At 50.3% G+C, this 11,219-nt stretch overlaps 2 pseudogenes; both read right to left on the bottom strand.

Moving 5' to 3' along the window:
- Window positions 1–402: 402 nt before the first annotated feature.
- Window positions 403–994, bottom strand: LOC129145689 (immunoglobulin lambda variable 4-3-like; annotated as a pseudogene).
- A 7,606-nt stretch (window positions 995–8,600) lies between these two features.
- Window positions 8,601–10,834, bottom strand: LOC129145688 (immunoglobulin lambda variable 3-25-like; annotated as a pseudogene).
- Window positions 10,835–11,219: the final 385 nt, after the last annotated feature.

The raw sequence follows: 11,219 nt of genomic DNA, 5'->3' as shown, positions 1-11,219 counted from the left end.
TCTGGACCCTCCATGGGGCTCAGAACTCTCTGTCCAGCCTCCCTTGGAGTCAGATGTTTTCTGCTGAACCTCAATCCTGGCAGGAGTCCTGTTCCCTCCATGGTGACCAGGAGGCCAGACACTCCCTGCACAAAATTCACTGAAACTCTGAGACTCCACACTCTTCTCTGAGCAGAGCCCATGCTGTGGGCACAGTGCTGTGCGCCCTGGGGTATGGTCACTGTCCCCACCCTCTCTCAGGGTCAGGATCCTTCTGTTCTCTCCCAGCATAACCCAAAGGCCTGAGGGAGGACACAGATGCTGTGTTGTCCAAATGACCTCAGTGATGACCCATGTCCCTCGCTGTCCTGGTGTCTGGGAGGAGGTCAGAGCCACAAGGATGGAAGGAGAAGAGTCAAGATCTCAGGGTCCTGCAGAGTGACAGGGAGTAGCTCACCCTGAGCTCTGTGGGGAAGAGGGGACTGGGGAGGGAGGTTTTGGCCTCACTTCCCCTTTGTCTGTGTCACTGTGGCTTACCCGTTTGCCCAGCAATATAATAGCCTGCGCCACAGTAATGCTCAGCCTCGTCCTCAAGCTGAATGTTGGAGATGGTCAAGGAGCGGTCAGCCCCTGAGCTGGAGCCTGAGAAGCAATCGGGGATCCCCTGTCCTTGCTGTAGCTTCCATCACTCTTCACATACATCACATACCGCGGGGCCCACCCTGGCAGCTGTTGATACCATATAATGTAGTAGTTGCTGTGCTCCCTGCTCAGGGTGCAGGTGAGCTTGGCTGAAGGTCCAGGGTGGCAGATGCAGAAAGGGTCTGGGTCAGCACAGGCCCAGCACAGAGACCTGGAGCAGAAGATTAAAGAATGATGGTGAGTGAGATTGGACAGATGCCCCGCGTGACTGTGTATTTGCAGGATATACCAGGGAGGGAGACCCCTGAGTGTCTGGGCTGCTCTGACCTGAGGAGACCATGAGGGGCAGGAGGTAGAAGGACACCCAGTCCATGGTGGAGGCTTCCAGGAGCTCTGCCCTGAGGCTGCCCAGCTGTACTGGCCTCTCAAGGCTCCTGTCTTATCCTCCCTGCCTGCAGCTCCAGGAGGCGGGGCAGCCAATGCAAATCTCTCTCCAGTCCCCAGGGTGTGTGTCTCAGTCTTGTCTGAGCCCTGAGCCTAAGGGCTTCATGCTGGTGATTTCCTGAATTTAGAAGAATGGCAGGTGTGAGTTTCAATTTGGGAGTTGATTTTACAGCAGAAGTGTCTTCAAGGGAACATCAGTCATGCTCAGTGCACTTGAGGACAGCCCAGTGCCTTGGACAAATTAGGTCTCCAAACCAGGACAACAGCGCCCCCTGGTGCCCAGGATGAATGTCATCCTGCATGTGCTGACAGTCACCAGCATGACTGCTTCTGACCCTGATGGAGACCAGGCCCTGGGTGAGTGTGACATGGGCCCCTCACCAGACACTCGGAATAACCCACTGCAGCCTCCGCCCTCTTCTACAAAATGGGGAAGCAGGGAAAGGCTAAGTGATTTTCTCAAATAACCCAGGCAATAGGAGTGGGTTAGAATTCCCAACGTCTTGAGCCCATTATTCACCCTCCTGTCCTGCCCTCACCTGGCCCCAGGTCTTCCCTCTTCCCTTGTCCCAGCATACTGGGCCCCTCCTCTCAGGACCCAGCTTCTGTATTCAGGAGTCTGTCCTCCCTGCATCCATGCAGTGAACACTCAGCTGCTCACGATGCTGGAATCTGATTCCCTGTCAGTTGTGAGTCTGTCTGTGCACAGATGTGGGGACAGTTTTTCTGTTCCCTGTGGGGCAGACAGCACAGACACTGTGTGGGAAGGACATGGGGACCCAAGATGCCTGCTCAGTCTCCTCGTGCCAGACTCCTTTATGCTCAAAATAGCGTGAGGATCCCCTTCCAAATGGTCCAGGCCGGGGCATTTGGGGAACTGTCAGGAGGAACAGAACGTTATTTATTTATTTATTTATTTGTTTGTTTATTTATCTATTTATACAAGAACTAGGGTTCAGGCCATATGTGCGGGATGGTGAGAGAATTCACCAGAGACAGAGCGGGGAACAGAACAGGCAGACTGAGAAATACACTGCTGAGGGCAACAGTGGCGCGACAGGAGAGAGGTCTGCTGGGCCATGTGGAACACTCGCTGGTGGCGGGATTGAACCGGCACTGCAGAGGCTGCAGACAACTTCACAGTGCGGCACTCAACCGCCTACGCCACCAGGGGAGGCCCAAAAGTCATTTCTTTTTAATAAACATTCTGAAATTTGCACTTTCCTGTAATGTCCTGAACAAATATATTTGTCCTCAGGCTCCTGCTGCTGAAAATGTACAATGTGACTCACTGACACATGCTGAGATGCTGCACCTGGACCCCCTGAGAGGCCCCTGTGCCCCTGGGCATAGACACCCCTGACACGCTGCCCCTCCCAGTTGTGTGTAAAGAGGTGACTGAGACTGGACAGGGCCATGGCCTCAGGCCTGTCCATCCTGCTACCAGCTGAGCACCCCCCACAGCCCCTCTCCTAATGCCTCCTCCCCTCCACGTGCCCCTCAGAGTCTCCAGGGGCTGCTGGCTCCTCAGGGCCAGTCTCACACCTTCACTCTGGGTCTCTGTGCAGCCTGAGGCAAGTTGGTAGCACCATCCTGGGAGAACAGACTTTCCCAAAGTGACCTGAGCTTGGGAACTCCTGTGGAGAGGACAAGTCATCTGACTTCAGTAACATTTCCTGATGATCAGCCACCACCTAAATCTATTCTAAAATATAACATGATAATTTGTCATGGGATTTATAGAAATGACCTTCCCTCTAAAGGGGATTCTTCTTCCACAAGGTAAGTAATTGACAAGGACACTAAAGGGATTGTGAGGCTAGTACAAGTCCACATGCCTCATACAGGCACGATTATGTTGCACTTGGGAATTCTGGGAGAGAATCAGCTCTGGGCTCAGTCTGTCTTCCAGTTCTGACTTGAGTAAGTTGCACATCACTCCATGCCTCAGTTTGTCATAAGATATATGGGAATTACCTCTCTGAAAGGGATTGTTATACCATAGTATATGTAATTAACAGGGACACTTGTCATTCCTTATGCTGATTCATAATACAAGTGTTTGATGCTGACACTCATTGTTAACATTATCATTGTATTGAATGTCTTGTCTTTGAGAGTGTAATTAGTGTGGACACATGTTATAACAATTCCCTCATTGCGGGTAGCCTCAGGATCGTGGTTTGCGAGGAGAACGGAGCTGTCATTGCCCCTACTGAGGCCTCTGCTTTGAGGGATACTCCATAGTCCATGTGTCTGCAGGGACAGTTGCCTCAAGAAAACACACCCTCCCCCCTGTTTGGACTCCTGTGGTGACCTCAAGACACTGGGGGCTATACCCAAGGTCAGGTCATGCTTCTCCAATATAGACATTATGAGGTGACCCAACAGAACTAGCTGCTTCATGTTTGTCCACATACCATGAGGTATGTCATTGCCTCCCCATTGTGAACACCCAATCTGAGCAAGTGTCCCTCGTCCTGCAGAATCTGCAGCTCCATTCTGCATGAGGCTTTTCTAGTGTGTGTCTTCTGTCCCCTGCACAGAGGGCATCAAGTGGCCTGCAAGGGCACGTGACGCCTGCGGAGGCTCAAGGTGGGCTGGTGGCATGAGGTGAGAGGAGCTGGGGCACAGGTAGCAGAATTAACCTGATTCTGTTCCTTCCCAGTCAGGCCACAGAGGCACAAAGTGTGGCAGAGACTCTGAGGGATCCATGAGCACAGCAGAGCTGAGCTGGCTGGAGACCTGGGACCTGAAGAGGGAGAAGTTACAGCAGGGGTCCTGGGGGCTCATCCAGGAAGCAGGTGAGGCGTCTCCCCTCCCCCAGTGATACAGGAGACTGTGGGCTTGTTTCATTTATGTCCTGAAGGGAGGCCACGGAGGCCACCTCGTCACCAATGTGTCACCATGTTAAGGTAAGAGGCAGGGTGGAGCTGGCAACAGTCATTGAGGGGAGGGTCAGGGTCCCTGGGGGTCATCAGTCCTACCCACATGATTGATACCCCAGAGCTTGGTTGGTGTAACCTCTACCTGCCGTGTCCCCGAGGAGAGGCTGAGCCCGACCATGGAGGAGACAGTGTTGGGGGTTGAATTGGATGGACAAGCTTATCCAGTTTTCCTGTCTTTATAAGATTGGTCAACTGGAGACAGATGCTCACAAGGCTGCCATGTGAGAAATGAGGTAGAATCCACAAGCTGAGGAGCCACAGCAAAGCAGCAGAGGCCAAAGGGAAGCATGGACCATTTTGTCCTCAGTGTCCTTAAAAATTTGAAACAAACAATATGAAAACCAACCCTGCCAAATCCTTGCTTGATCAGATATTCTCCTCAGAACGGAGTCAATGAGTCTCTTTTGTCAGCCCTAGAATGTGCCTCTGTCACTGCAGCCCTAGCAATGACCCTGTCACCCCAGGGTGTCAGGGTTGAATCTTCCAGGACCCTGTGTCTTGGCATCACCAGCCCCGGGACTGACCCTGCTGCCATGTGCTTCCCTCCCCTCATGGTCTGACCCTCCCCCAGGAGCCTGTCTCAGCGCTCAGACAGCAACCTGTCCTCTGTGGCCGAGACCCTCTGTCCCCTGCCTGCTCCTTCTGGGGTCACAGTGGGGAGTGATGTCCATGGTCTCCAGGGTCTGTCCTGTCCCACAGAACGTTCTCCCATCTCCATGTGATTGTCAGCATGATTGTGAAGATTCAGTCACTATTTTTCTAGTGCCAGCAGACACAGGGCAGCTTCACTATGGATTCAGGCAGAGGATGGAGAGAGTCCTGGAGCCCTCAGTGGATTTTTCAGGCATTAATGCTCTCAGGAACCAGTGCACAGGCACGCCAGGTGGGGAGGCTGCATGCAAGGAGGCAGAGACGGGCTGGGCAGGGAGGTGCTGGGAGGCAGGCAGGCAGCCGAGCCTCCTTGTCCCCCATGAATCTTTGTACTCTTTCTCTGGGCTTCTCCGGCGTTCTCTCTCTCTCTCTCTTTCTCCCATGTCACCTCGTGGTCACACCTCTTCGTCAGTCACGCTGCTTGTCCTGTCATGGCCGCTGCTACCACAGCGGCACGCTTATCCTCAGGTCTCGTTTCAGGTGTGCACACTTACACATGTGTGTACACCAGTTCCCTAGGTGTGCACAACCGGGCCCTTGTGTCCCGTGCCCCTGGTCCAAGCGCCTTCTGCATTAACACGATCAGGCCCAGGTGATAGCCACAGAGTCTAGTGGCATAAAAAGCCTGATAATTCATTTACCCTTCAAACTAGTTTCATGGGGCCTGTGCACCTTCTACCCTCACAGAAGTGATCTCCAGGTGAGAGGTGTCAGGAGAGGTGACCTGGGGGAGGGATTGCCAAGAGGGACAGGGTCCTGGGAGAATATTCAGTAAAGCATCTCACTGGGTCTTTTGATGTGGATGGATCCATGGGGATGGGACTTTGAAGCAGAAGACAGAAGGGTAATTTTGTGTGAACGAGGTCAGTCCGGTGCCCAGGGATGGTGGCGGTAGGGGTGAGATTGCCTGGGAGTGGGGGATAGGCAGGGATTTGCTGGCAGAGGAGGCCTCTTTGATGGTGGGACCCAGGCATGTTCTGGCTGCTGGTTTCACCTGGCTTTACCTCCCACTCCCCATAAATTCATTATGGTAATTTCTTCTTTGTTTTCTTCATTTTCTGGTAATGAACGTTTTCTAAGTCTGGATAGACACATTTAATGTATCCATCAAATTCTGAACATTTTTACTCATTAGTTCTTTAAAGAAAAGTTTTAGCTACAACCCCAGCCTTTTCTTCTGGTCACTTCCAGTTTCTCACACTCACCTGAATTTGACCAATAACTCAAAGAGAATCTCGTCATTTATTGCATTTTCCTCTATTTCATTTTGAATATTTTCTACTGGCTGTGTTACCAATTTCACTCTTTTAATTCATAACATCTAATCTATTACTCCAGCCGCTATTTATTTAATCTCAGATACTATATTTTATTTCTAGGAGTTCAATGTGATACTTTAAAATGTAAAGTGTAGTACAATAATGACTTTCTATGCCTCTGTCAATATTCTATCATCCGGGCATCTTCAGCACCAGTCTGGGTAAAGACTGTTGCACTTAGTACAGCTAATACGTCCTGATTCTTTGCGGGACATGTTGATAGACGCCTGGTGTGGTGAATTTTCTTTTTTAAGTCCCGGGTGCTTTGCAATCCCTCTCCCTGTGCTTTTGCTTGAGATTTTTTCTTTTAATTCAGTGAACCTACTCGGACACAGGAAATTCTTTCTACTTGCCTTTACACTTTCGAGGTGGCACCTGAGCAGCCTTTGGTCTGTGTGGTTCCCCGGTGTTAAGGCAAATTCTTCTGAGTCATCAAACTGACTTTGGAGTGTTGCCTCTGAAGGGAGCGCACAGTGCTGGTGTGGGTGTGAGCTCTGTGGGGGTCACTCTGTTGTCTTTGGGTGGTTCTTCCTCGTCCTCAAGCTGTTTCCTCCCACATTGGTCTCACCAGTGCCCTGGGGTTTTTCCAGAACTTCGGAGGTGTCTCTGTGCTGCTCTTGGCCCACCCAAGCTCATTTGACTGGCAGAGTCCATGCTGTCAGGTTTTTTAAAATTTTTATTAATTATATTTTAAAATTCTTACATCACTGTTCTTTTTTAAACAATATTTGCTTCCCCCCGCCTCAGGTGTAGTCCCCATAGAATTCCCTTCACCAAGGCACCCGTGCACCATCACCTCATCCCCTGTGCTCCTCCCTCCCTCCCTCTCACCCCTCTCCCTCCTCCTCCCCTGCTGGATGTCTCTGGTTTATAATTGCCTGTTTTTGCTTTGTTGTGCTTTGTCCTGTTATTATTTTTTACACTGATGTCCTATTTGGTTCCCCTCTATTCCTGCTATAAATGAAACCATCGATATTTTTCTTTTTCCTTCTGGCTTATTTCACTGAGCATAATTCCTTCTAGCTCCATCCACGTTGCTGCAAATGGCATGAGTTTTTCTTTTTTGATTGCTGAATAATATTCCATTGTGTATATACACCCCATCTTCTTGATCCAGTCATCTATTTTGGGGCATTTGGGTTGTTTCCAAGTTTTGCCTATAGTAAATAGTGCTGCAATAAACATAGGGGTGTAGGTGTTCTTTTGAAACAATGTTTTTGTGTCCTTTGGGTAGATTTCCTAGGAGTGGAATTGCTGGGTCATGGTAGCTCCATTATTAGTAGAGTGAGGAACCTCCAGACAGCTTTCTACCGTGGTTGGACCAGTTTGCACTCCCACCAGCAATGTAGGAGAGCTCCTTTTTCACCACATCCTCATCAACATTTTGTTGCTTGTTTTTTTTTTTTGATCTGTGCCATTCTTACTGGTGTAAGGTGGTATCTCAATGTGGTTTTGATTTCATTTTCCTAATTATAAGGGATATTGAACATTTTTACATGTATTTGTTGGCCATTCGCATTTACTCTTTGGAGAAACGTTTTCTAAGTTCTTCTGCCCATTTCTTGACTGGATTGTTTATTTTGTTTTTGTTGAGTCATGTGAGTTCTTTTTATATCTTTGGGATCAGTTCCTTATCAGTTGAATGGAGTGCAAAGATTTTTTTCCCAATTAATGGGGTGTCTCTCTGTTTTGGTTAATGTCTCTTTTATTGTACAGAAGTTTTCAGTTTGATGTAATCCCAGATGTTCATCTTTTCCTTGACTTTCTTTGCTTTGGGTGATGAGTCTTTAAAGAGTTTACTGAGATGTATGTCTTGTAGTGTTTTACCTATATTTTCTTCTATATATTTTATGGTTCCAGGTCTTATGTCCAGTTCTTTCATCCATTTTGAGTTGATTTTTGTCATGCTGTGTGTATCAGGACCTAAGAGAGTTTAGGTTCATTCGCCAGTGTCCACTGCAATTGGGTTTTAGGTGATCTTTCTGGAAGGAAGATGTACTACCCATTATGTACATGGGAAAATGGAGGTAAGCCAGACATTGTCCCGCCTCCCACAGCCAGCCTCTGTGGCTGTCAACTGTGGCCTTGCTTTCCTCCTAGGTATCATCGCCACACGTGATAACGTGTTTGTGCCAAAAGCACTTGGGTGCGTGGGCACGGGGCACGAAATGTCACCCAGACCGAGAGGCTTGAACACGGGTCCCATATGCCTATAATTGTGGCACTCAGGCCAAGAAGCGAGAATATGGGGCACCCTACCTACAAGTGCTGATGCTCAAGGGAGATCATTATCACCAGACTGAGAGGAAATGAGACGAGACTGAGATAGAAACTGAGAGGAGAACCAAGGGAGTATGGAGATTTATGTGGTGTGGGGGACTCAGTGGCTGCCTGACTCCCAGCCCCACTGTCATGCTGCCTGCTGGTCTGCCAGTGCTCAGTTCCTTCCTTCATATTTAAAGGCCTATCAAATCTATCCAGGGCTCTAAGACTATCTTTTCTGTCTGCCTGAAGCCACAGAACAGCCCGTTGCTACGTCTTCAACCTCCTGGTGCTGGAGGACAGTGTGACCCAGATGGGGAAGGAGTGTGTGTCTCAGTTCCCCCATAAACCTGTGTCACTGTGAGTTCATATCATCAGGATCCCACACCTGACAGTAATAGTCAGCCTCGTCCTTGGCCCGGGTCCCTCTGATGATCACGGTGGCCATGTTCCCTGAGGCTGAGACCTGGTCAGAGATCCTTGAGGACTGGTTGTTTTCCTCATAAATGACAGTCACAGCGGCCGGTCCTGGCTTCTGTTGGTACCAGTTAGCATATTCACCTCCAACGTTGTCTCCTTGACACATCATCCTGACTATCTGTCCCAGAGACACCGACACTGAGGGTGGCTGAGTCAGCTCATAGGAGAACACAGAACCTGCAAGAGAGAAAAGGAGAGGATTAAGGTGTTGGAACCATTCCCAGAGCATCTCCGCTTGCCTGGCCTGAACTTGGATCCAGTGGTAGTCTATGTCCGCATGTTCCCCCTTCCTTCAGCCTCATCCTCAGTTCCAATTCTATAGGCCTCAGACCACAGGCCATGGTGTCTGAAATGAAGACATCATTGACAATTGTGATAACTGTCACTCAATTTTAGCTCATGGTGACTGATGCTCCCCATGTTACATGAGGACATCATTGCCCCTGAGTCTCTCAGAGAGGAGGCATCATCTGGGAAAAAGCTTCCATCAGACCCTGGACTTTCATGAACGCTCAGGTGTGAGTGACCAGGGGGGCTCCCACAGTGTCTGAGCAGGTGCTCTGTGTGCGTGTGTGTGTGTGTGTGTGTGTGTGCATTTCAAGTCGTAAGAGGTGCTACATTCATTCTCCAGTGTCCATTGCAATGGTTTTCTCTATTCTCATATCAGAGGAGCACTGGAGTGTGGCACTTCAAGTGGCCAGGTCAGGTGTGAGGTTCTGGGGATTCATCAGGACATTTGGCCAATACTCCCAGTCACCACGCTAAGGACATCAGAGGGCCGTGACAACTTATTAAACACACAACACAAGGCGTCCATGAGGCTGCCTCGGCGTGAAAGCTGAGGGGCTCAGCACCTGAGCCTTGTCCTGTGTACCCTCAGGTTTCAGACCAAAACCTGAGGACACACAATCACAATTGCCACGGGTCTCCCTGTCACGGCTCCACTCCCATCTAGGCCAGCAAATCATGACTTTGCTCTGCTTCTGCCTCTTCCCTATAAAGCCTTTCCTCAGTTTCCTTGTAGGGAGTGTCCTGACTGAAGTTTTGTGTTGATCTTTCAAATATAGTGTTTCTCAAAAGTTGTGACTCTTCCTTGAATGACTCATTTTATGTTTTAACACCACAAAGAAATGTTCTTTTCTCTGTCCTTCATGTCATCCCTGTATCTTCAGTTCAAAGGCTTGCTTGGGACAGCCTGACCTGAGCCCTAATCCACTCCTGACACACACACTGCAGACCGGCCTGGGGACTAGCAGAGTGGGAGCCTGGGGACTCAGATCTGGGGCCCAGATCAGAGCTGCTCATGGCTGTGTCTCCATCCCCCTGGGACTGGAGGAGAATGTGACCAGATGGGGAAGGGGTTTGTGTCTCACTTCCCCATGGCCCCATGTCACTGTGGATGTTTACTGCTTCTATCCCACACCTGACAGTAATAGTCAGCCTCGTCCTCGGCCTGGGTCCCGCTGATGGTCAGGGTGGCCGTGTTCCCAGATTTCGAGCCTGAGAATCGGTCAGGAATCCCTGAGGGCCGCTTGCTATCCTTATAAATGACCGGCACAGGGGCCTGTCCTGGCTTCTGCTGGTACCTAGAGCATATTCATAATTAAAGCTGTCTCCCTGACACGTCATCCTGGCTGTCTGTCCCAGAGACACCGACACTGAGGGTGTCTGAGTCAGCTCATAGGACACCATAGAGCCTGCAAAGGAGAAAAGGAGAAGGGGTTAATGTGCAGGACCCATTCCTAGAACACCTCCCCTTGCCTGGCCTGATTCAGATCCTGTGTTTTCTGGATCCCCTTCCCTCAGTCTCATCCTCAGTGTCTTCTGAACCTGGATGTGTATGACATTATGACAAATGATTAAATTCCCCACCACTTATCTTAGCAGGCACAGACCCTAGGGCTCACACCAGGCAGTGAGCACAGCGGGGTTCTACCCATACCAGGCCTCACCTAAGCAGAATCCTGGGAATTGACCCTCAATGCAGCCCAACTGAGCACAGAGTCAACGCCAGGCTTGTCCCTCAGCCTGGACCTGGGGTGCAATGAGCCTGGATTAGGTACCTGTGCAATGAACCAGGAGGACCACGAGGAGCGGGATCCAGGCCATGGTGGGGTCCCTGATCCTGCTCCCTGAGGCTGAGGCTGGGCAGGTTCCTCCCAGGCCTGTCTTATCCCCTTGCTGGAGAGAGCTGCTGGGTATGCAAATCAGCCAGGGTCAGGCTGCTGCTTGGGGAGTATTGTGGTTTCAGAGAAGACTCAGGGATATTATTTTTAGAGTCCCCACCCTCAGCTTAGGGATTCTATTCTCTGCTGGTCTTGTGGTCCGGTTGAATCTCCTCCCCAGACTCTGTCCTGGCCTCTGTGCTGGAAGCCCCTTCCTGGGCAGAGCTCAGGGTGGAGTCTGTCTGTGTTTTCTGGTTCTGGCCTGTAGGTGCCATTAGGAGGCTTAGTGGGGGGGTTTTCACCCCAGAGCGCAGTACCGATAGCAGACA

Source organism: Talpa occidentalis, unplaced genomic scaffold, assembly GCF_014898055.3.
Source record: "Talpa occidentalis isolate TD23 unplaced genomic scaffold, MPIMG_talOcc4v2.1 talOcc4.14, whole genome shotgun sequence".
Lineage (NCBI taxonomy): Eukaryota > Metazoa > Chordata > Mammalia > Eulipotyphla > Talpidae > Talpa > Talpa occidentalis.
The sequence above is the reverse complement of the archived record's forward strand: the minus strand, read 5'-3'. Positions and strand labels throughout refer to the sequence as shown.